Raw genomic sequence first — 9,259 nt, forward strand, 5'->3', positions numbered from 1 at the left:
AGGAGCCAAGCTGAATCATCTCAGCCTTCCCCTTGATTCTGCTGTGCTGTAGCCTCAGTGCCGAGCTTTGCCATCCCTGTCTGTGAGAAAAAAAATAGCATCTTTATGACTTCAGTGGCAATTTCAATGGTGCTGACATGGCTGAGGTGGCTCTGAGTTTGGAAAGACAATTACCAGCTATGTATCTCCCCTGCCTCTCTAGGAGGTTGGTGCAAGCATGAATCCAACAGAGTAGGAAAATGTGTTCTGCAGAGTTTGGAGGTGGATGACATTTTAAAGGCGTTTGCAGGAAGAGTGCAGCAGTGGCAGCCCTGTGTGGGGTCTGACCTGTACAACTAGGAGGAAAATATTACTGCTTTGTGAACAAGTCTGGGATTTGGGGCCCCACCTGCCTTCAGTTAAGGTGGCTGTAGATTGTTTTGGAGACCACATATTTCCAAAAGTCTCCTATTCAAATGGATGTCTATCCTGGGAGCACCTGACTCTTTAAATTTACTTTCTTAACAGACAACTGATTTTGTGTGTTCCTGTGTTTGAATAATACCTGGCACAAATGCATTATTTTGGATTACTTCAGTATAGTACTTAGTATTCAATAGAAGTCAGTAACGATGAAGGTCCTGAAAAGCTGCAGAGAAGAATAAGACCACTACAAACAAAACTGAAGATGTACTTTAGCAGTATGCTTTTAAGAGACCTTGACTGTGCTCTACACTTCAATATTGCATTTGAAGACTTCTATTTTGTTTCCCCTCAGTGAAATTGCAAAAAAAGTAAGTTTGTATACCAAAAGTACCATTACTTAATTTTTCAATGATGTAGAATTTTTCTTGAATATACCAGGAACAATAGGAGGCTGAGAGTAGCCTAAGCCCTCAGTCACAACTGAGTCGTCTCTTAGGCAGCTCTGTCTCAAAAAGATTTCTCCCCCCTCTCTATGTACCTACAGGTGCTTCCCCGCTCGCCCCCCCAACAATCTTTTGGCTTTTCTCATCATATCTGTTGTTTCTCACTTGAGTGGTATCTAAGCTTTTGGCTTGCCTCTGAAAGAAACTCCTGTCCCCTCATAGCTGATGGGAGCTGGATGCAGGAGGGGAAAGTAAAGGCAAGGAGGCTGAGTGGAGATTTCCTGCAGCACCTCACTAGCTGGTGCAATCCCTGAAAAGAGAGAAGCTGGAGCTCAGGCGGATTTTGCTCCTCCTTCACTCCTCAGGTGTCTGACAGGCTGTTGGTTTTTACCAGAACCTTTACAGGACTTCCTTGTAGAGCTGAGATGTCTTTATTTTCATTGTAACTTGCACACTGCTGTGAAAAGTTTTGATTTTGATTGTTTTATGATCAAAATCTGTCTTAAGGATTTTCATGCAACTTCACTATATGTTTTGTGGCAGCACAGGGAAGTGAAAAAGTTAATCTGTGTTTATAAAATCAAGGAACATGTTAATTGCCAGTTGCCTGTAATCTAAGTGAATGGTAGCACTGTGTGGGGCAACTGCAAGGGCAGATCACCCCAGATGATATTTCTCAGCTATGCAGAGAGATAGAAAGGTGGCAGTGATGCCACTACTGTCTGTACTTCCTTGGAGTAGGAGGGCCATCAGCTGTGTGATCCAGCTAAGTTCAGTTTCTCAGGAAAAAGAAAGATGTAAAATGGGAAGGCAGGAACAACGAGGACTGCACAAAAGTGGAATTGCTGTAGCTCTTCCAGGAAACTTGGTGCTATCAAAGGTGTTGAGGTTGGTCTTTTTTTTACCCTTGCAGGTAGCCCTGTATTTAATTTGCGCAGCTCCCAGAAAGAGCCTGGTGCTCTGACACCTTTAACAGACAGCTGGAGCACGGGGATTTGCTGTTTCTTTAATGAGATGGAAAATTTGAGAATCTCTCATTTGACTGTCTGTTGTAACCCCCCTGCTCCAATTGGCTCCTGCCCTGCAATATTTTAAAGTGTTTTTCCAAGCAAGAAAAAAAATGCAGCCTCAGCTCTCCACACCATTCAGCTGAAGTAGGAAAAGCTCAAAAACTACATGAAAGAGAAGATGAGTAAAAAAACACCCCAAAAGGCAAAGCAAATGGGCTGTGAAACTGCTGATAGGGAAAATGTTTTCATAAAGCTGTGAGTGTTCTGAGTCACTCTTATAAGAGTCCAGTGTTGCTCTGTGGGCATTGACAGGAGTTTCGGCAGTGGAGCGTGCATGGACAAGATCATGCTCATCACTCCTATTGATGCTGTCTGAACTGCCTTCTCTCCACTGCTTTTGTTGTATTTATGCTCTCAAACCTTCAGCTTTGTGAGAAGTCTCCAGGTGTGCTGTGCATCCTCCTGAGATGATGCAAGATGGTTCCCCTCTAAGGCTGCTGCTCCTGACAGGTGCTTTAGGAATCCCCATTCCAGACCTGCAGACACCTGGAAAGGGACTAGATATCTTCAGACTGTGGGAAATGTTCTTCACTCATCACTGCTGCTGTCTGTGATCTGCTTATTCCTGGGCTTGCCACAGCCTTGGGGGAAGACCAGCCTGTAAAACACATAGGCTAGATAAGAGGTCATTGCAATTTCACTAATTTGCCTCCTTCCAACCTCTTCTTTTTTTCTGCCACATACTGGTGCTCTGAAAACCATCCCAGCAAAAAACAGGCACGGAGGTTATGGAGCACGTCAAGTTTGTAAGTACTAAGGAGGAAGGCTATATAAATTTGTTTAGGCAATTTTCATGTTGACAGCTGGCATTTAGCAATTAAATAACTGTGTAAGCAATTTAGGAATAACGACCAGTGTGCTCACCATCAATGCTTTTAAATCTTTCCTAGCTTTTCTCTACTGAAAGCCCTACAAAAATGCCTTGCACTTTCAGACAAGCAACTACCAAAAATTGTTGATGGGCCTTAAAATTTCTGTTTAGTTACAGAAACAGAAACCAAGCTTATTCTGCCTAAAACAAATCATTTCTGATAAATGCATCTAAGAGATTGCATATCCAAAATTCAACCTGAAAAGTACCCATTCTTAAGGCAAAGTCACGCTTCAAGGCCTTTGTTACCAGAATGACAAAATCTTCCCATGTGGTCTCTCTAATATTATCACAAATGGCCCTTTTATGTTTGACTGACAGCTATGGCCAGTGTTCCTTTGATTATAAATGAGGTAAGGTGTTTGCATAGAAAAATGGTATTTTATAGAAGATCTCTCAGCAGTAGAACTAGTAAAATTTCCAAACACGGAGTTTACTCATTTTAAAGTGGGGTTTTGGCTGAAAAATTAGAGAAGTCTGGATCTTTAACTACTAAAGGTCCTATCTTGTGTTTGGAAGTAATAATTCATCATTTTAAAAATTGTGCTTAATGGCATTTTTAAGATTAATAGGACAGGAAAACAAAATACTTCAGGTTGAGATGCATATTTAGCTTGGCACCCAGAATGTAGTTTATTGCTCTGTGCAGTTTGGGTTTTTCTTTCTGGAGACACTTTTTGATGAATAAAGTGTCTGTTTAGGGGATCGTGAAGCAAGTTTTCATCTGATTTTTCTTTTTATCTATCATGCTTAAAAATAAAGTCAGTTTGGTATGGTCAAGTGGTCCTCAACAACTGAACTACAGTGCTTCAGAAAGTACCCCTCAGCTGAGATGTGATACTTGACTACATGTGTTTTCTTGTTTCAAACGCAATGTAAAATGAGCTTATTCTATTTACCCTTCTGGTAACATCGTAGAATGTTTTCACTTAATTGTTTGTGATTATATTTCCATAATTTGGTTTTTAAAGTAAAGTGATCGGCCTTCCATGTTTAGGTAAGCTGTAAGTCTCGTGATGTTGATTCCCACTAGTGGCATAACTTCTGTATTTAAAGAGGCTCACAGGCAAAATTTCATTTAAGAGAATAGATATTTTCTGCTGGCATATATTAACATCTGAGGTATGTCCAATAACAAGCCAAAATTGATTCCCTGTCAAAATTTGCAGTTCTAGGCTATGTCAAAGAAAACATGTGAAGTCTTTGAGGTAAAGCTGAGTCGGGTATGTAGAGAAGGGTTTCTTGCTTCAGCATTCATGCAACTGAGCAACGTTCAGGTGTGATGCATTAGAATAGAAAGAAAACTGTAAGAGTTACAACACTATACAGAAGTAGTGAAAATATTTTATCTGGATGAAAACACTAGATTTATATCAGTCCTGGAAAATAATTTTAAAAGATGGAGTCATTGGTGGGAACAATTTTAGGCAATTACTTCAATGGAAGAGCTGTTTCATTGGCTAGTAATTTAATAAAAAAAAATTATATAGAATAAGCAGTACAAATGTCAACACTGTCTACAGCTTATTAGGTTACCTGATGCAATGGGACAGATTCTGATTAAATTCCTCTTGGATGTAAACCTAAAATAACTTCAATGATGCCATCACACTTTTTTTACTAGTCCAAGGAACAAACAACAAGTAGAGGGTCCTTCCTCTTTCTTTTTCAACACTGTCACAGAGAATTGCACATCATCGATTAAACCCTTTTGATTACCTCATGAAGCCAATACAATTATTTGTATCAAAAAGACAAGGGGAATGGACCATCCACAGAGATACTTGGTTGGGTGTTGCTCTGAGGCATATTTCCTTGGCTCACTAAGAGGAAGCTCAGCAGGCACCATCTCAGATCTGCACATCTGTCTTCCCAGGGACTGCAGAGGAGTTACAGCCCCATTTCCATAATTTTGTTGCTACTATGGCCCATGGTGTCTCAAACAAGTGGTCACACAGCGATCACAGATCTTGCCACAGATATACAGGGCTTCCCATACCATCTTCCCCACACCTCTTGCCAAGTCTTATTTGGGTTCTACCACTCTAGAAAAATTCAGACTACTGCCCCTTTGAGATTATGTATTTGAATGAAATATAAGGCTGTGCAAGATTTGCCTCTGCAAGTGAAACAATGTATGTGTTTCTAAACCTGACCTGCAGATAGGGTGTATTTTACAGAGGGCATTTGCTTCAGGGCAGTGCTTCCTAGCAGGAAAATAAAAAAGGAAAGAATAAATGAGGATCAGGATTATTAATAACTGGGTTTTACTATTTGCCTTTGTATGTATTTTACACTCTGTCTCTAGTAAGACACCTTGGTTTTGGGAATTCAGGTTAAAAGGTATATAGTTTAAAAATCACTGGTGTGTTCTACCATATTGTGTCAGGTTAGGGTCACTTTTCTTCAGTATTTAACCTACTACTCATTTATTACTAGGCTCACTTTTTAATTCAAGTCAGTGTGCTGCAAAGTATCTTGAAGACAACAGTGGTAAAAAAGAAATTTTCTATCCATACTTTCTTTCCTGCTCTAATACTATGGTGCATGGTCTCCACTGTCTCTGCTCTATTTGAACCATGTTATCCTGCCACAGGAGCAAGACAGCTCCTCTTTTAAGTGGCAGTACCTGTCAGCTGGTTCATGTGAATGTCAAGTGGACAGAGTTGCATGTGATCCTGTTCCCCTTTTATTTGAGGGGCAAATATACTTTTAAGATTAAGATGACAAGATCAAAGTCACAATTCCACTCTGATCTTCAGAAGTGCGTTCCTTGTGCCATTCAGTTACTGTAACTGATTTTTAGGAACTTTTGCAAGGACATTTAACTTTACATATGATTAAAGGGGTAAGATCTTGGAGTCTCTTCCTCTGATCATGCATTTCTTCTTTGCAAGTCACGGGGACAGCAGTTTAAATAGAAAATCGACATCTGCCATACAGTCACGTGGAGCCTGTCTATATTTAGAGTGATGTCTATAGCAGTTACACTCATCAGGATCATCCTCAGTCAGAAAGATTAATTATGGCATTCAAATGAACTCTTGCTTTCCTGCTGGATTGAATTTGGAGTCATGTCACAGAACTTTCCTGGTGTAATGAAAAGGAGTATCTGCTTACCACTGTACAAGCAAGGCTTCAAGTAGAATTCAAAACAGGTTGAAACCATGTCAGTTTTTACATGTGGACACAAACAGCTACCCAGCTTGTAAACACGGAGAAGACAGATTATGTTCATATCATAGGTATATTGTCACACAGTATGAGAATATAAACTTGATATGGAATCTTTGTTCAGAATAATTAGTATAGTTAAAAAAAACTAGGGAGGTTTTTGGTACATGTGTTTCCTCAATTTTTGAAAAACTTCCTGGCTAAGAAACTGTGGAGTGTAACTATGGAAGACATAAAAGCTTTTGAAGTATTTTCTTGCTAGTTACATTTTAACATAGTTGCTTGCTTGCTTAAAACTTAGTGAAAAAAAGCCAAACTTGAAATAAAAGAAGTATCTTAAAGTGTGTCTCAAACTGAGACACTTTTTGGTAGCAAAATTCGAATGTTCATAATGTTTGTATGTTGAGATGACTAGTAGGAACTTTGAAACCCTAAAAGTGCCTAAACGTGGCAGCTTTAGGTTCTGAAGACATAAACTGAAAGCTTTCCAGATAGCTAATTGAATATGAATTTATTCATGTTTACATCACACTGCTTTGTGTGCTGGGGGTGCTGACACCACAGCCCTGATAAAACTACCAGTGCAGTTGCAGCCCTGTTTCTCTTAGCAGGATACTGTACCTGCTCGAGGGAGCACAAGCAATATGACTACGCTGGCAGAGCAGTATGAAAAAATGCTCTATGGTGTGGATAAGGCTTTCAAGCACTGATATGATCTAAACTTCTAGAAGTTAACAATTGCAGTGTTTTGGACTAGAGCCTGAAATGCCCTTTGCATGTTCCTTGAATGGACTGTTCCTCTTGCAGGAAGAGGAAGATGTTTTGCCAACAGTTGTGTAGCTGACTTTCTGGGACGCCTGGAAAATGCAGGGTGAAAACGGCAGGTATATGTAATTAATGTGATTTGAAAAGGCTTGGGCTTGCACCTGGCTGTACTGTGGTGCTCCTGGAGCCAGTCTCTGACCACTCTGCGTGGAGCTGTATCCTAACGGAGGAAGCACATACCTTCTGCCCCTACGAGTCTAACCACAAGGGACAGTGTTGCCTCAAACCTAGATGCAGTGAAGCTTCTGTAATTCTCCTGTCTATTCCAGTGATGCAGAAAGCCAAGTAAAATGTCCTTGGTAGGATATTATGATATTTCTAGGAGAGGATCTGCCATTTTCTCCCTTGTTGGGGGTCAGTGACACAGCATCCTCTAGGGAGTCATCAACTGACAAGAAATGCATACACTTACTCATTTCTGCAGAAAAGCTGAATAGGAGAAAAGGTTTATGTATTTATGCTTTGGGTCATTTTTTTTCTTTTTTAAAATAAGATAACCTGTGCCAGAGAAAACAAACTAAACACTTCCCGCCTCTCCTCCCCCTCAGCCCTGTTCCTAATCTGACAATGTGATATAAATACCATCCTACAATTTAGCTTTGTTAATTAATATGTACTTTCCATTACCTTCCTTTTGGAGAGTTCATTATCTTGAGGAATGTAACTCTTCATTCAAACACTTCATTTTGTAGCAGGAGAGACGGAGGCACAGAAGAACTACTTTAACTGGATTGTGTAACAATGGCTGTGATAATAATTGTCTGGGAGAATTATATGGAGGTAACAAAAGGCCTCACAAAATGAGTACATTACAAAGACTCTTTTATGACTGAAAAATACTGATGTCCTTAAAAGAGAGAGAGAGAGAGAAAAGTAGGAGTTGGGTGATTTTATAGGAAAATGCAAAGTTTATCTTGGCACAGGGAAGATGTTTCTTTAGGATTGCTGAAGGAAACATTACACCTTTCTCTTTTGTTTCCCCAGCACATGTTCATTTTCTTGCTCTGACACCAGTGAGAGGCTGGGTTGGTCAGCCTGACCCGGTCTCCACCAATTTTGCATCCCCTGAGTGTTCGTCAAGTGGAGCAGCAGCTTTATGACTTTCTTTGGCACAGACTCTGTGCAGAGATAAATCACAGTGGCACAGCAGCCAAATTTATTTTGGTAGCCTAGGCTTGCTGCCAGGATGTCACCTTTTAGGATCCAGTTGTACAAATAGGGCCAGACTAGGTAGTCCTGGGTCTCCACTGAGTTTGATGAGGAGAAGTTAGGGGGACGTATAGGCTAAATAAGTGGGAGATTGAGAGGAAAGCAGAGTCAGGCAGAGGGGTATACTAGTTATTCTGGGCACCCATCACCATGACAGCTACCTATTATTAGATCTATCATATACACACTTATTTCCACAGCGTGCAGAGGGCTGGTCTACTAGCTGAAAGATGATTTTCTGCCCATTTTTGAAGTGTCACAGACTCTTTATAGGACGCACTTGACAAGTGGATTCAAGCTTGGTTTTTTTCTTAACTTAAGTTATAATCATGAGATGTCTGTTTTTCTTATCATTTATTTCTGCTAAAAGGTTGCACTTGCTGTCACCATTTGGAATGCTGTAGCCATGTGTACTGAACACTGTGTTCAGAAATTCTTATTTTTGTCACCAAAGTACAGCTGTATCTTAAGGGTGGAACAGAATTAGAATAAGGTATAATGAAGTACTGTAGGCTGCTGATACGCCTTACACTTAACAGCACCTTAGTGTGTGGAAATGTACTACTTTACACATCTGGATAAAAGGAACAAACAAGGAAGAGATTAAAATTCTTTTAACACAGGCAAGGAAAATGTCATCTTCCATGTAACGGGTAATTTCTCCCTGTAGTTGGTGACTCCCCACATGACTTTCCACGACTAGTGTTAATGCTAGGCACTTTGAAGGGATGAGAATGCAGGGGTGGGGGAAACAAAGATATGCTTTGAAAAGCAATTCATTTTGCTGAGAGGGTAGTGGTTGACTGGATCAGCTTTTTGAAATGGCTAACCACATAACTGTAAGTGCTGAGACTGCAAGGAAGGTGATAGTCAGCAACAGGAGCATATGAATGGAAGCAAGAGAGAAGGTAGGGCTTGGCACTTCCAGCTAAGATGCTGCTGTGGTGTGGCACCCTCCTCTGTGGTAGAGGTGGCTCTCTGATGTGAATTGTTGCCCCACCTCATTTCTACGGACCTAGCTACAGAGTGGAACTTCCAGCCTTTTAGGGGCAATGCTGCACTACAAATGAAATGTGAAGTGGAAGAGCCAGGGAGCATCTGAATACAAGCCACCAGAGTCATCAAGCAGAGCAGAATCTACTTTAGGTTAACAAGAAGTTCTACAGAGAAAGGCAGCATCCAAGTCTTGGATGGCTCAGGCAGCATTCAGGACCACTTGGACTTCAATTTGGAAGTGTCCCCTTCAGGCAGACATCTAAAAT

The sequence above is a fragment of the Phaenicophaeus curvirostris genome, chromosome 1 (genome assembly GCF_032191515.1).
Source record: "Phaenicophaeus curvirostris isolate KB17595 chromosome 1, BPBGC_Pcur_1.0, whole genome shotgun sequence".
In the NCBI taxonomy this organism is placed as follows: Eukaryota; Metazoa; Chordata; class Aves; order Cuculiformes; family Cuculidae; genus Phaenicophaeus; species Phaenicophaeus curvirostris.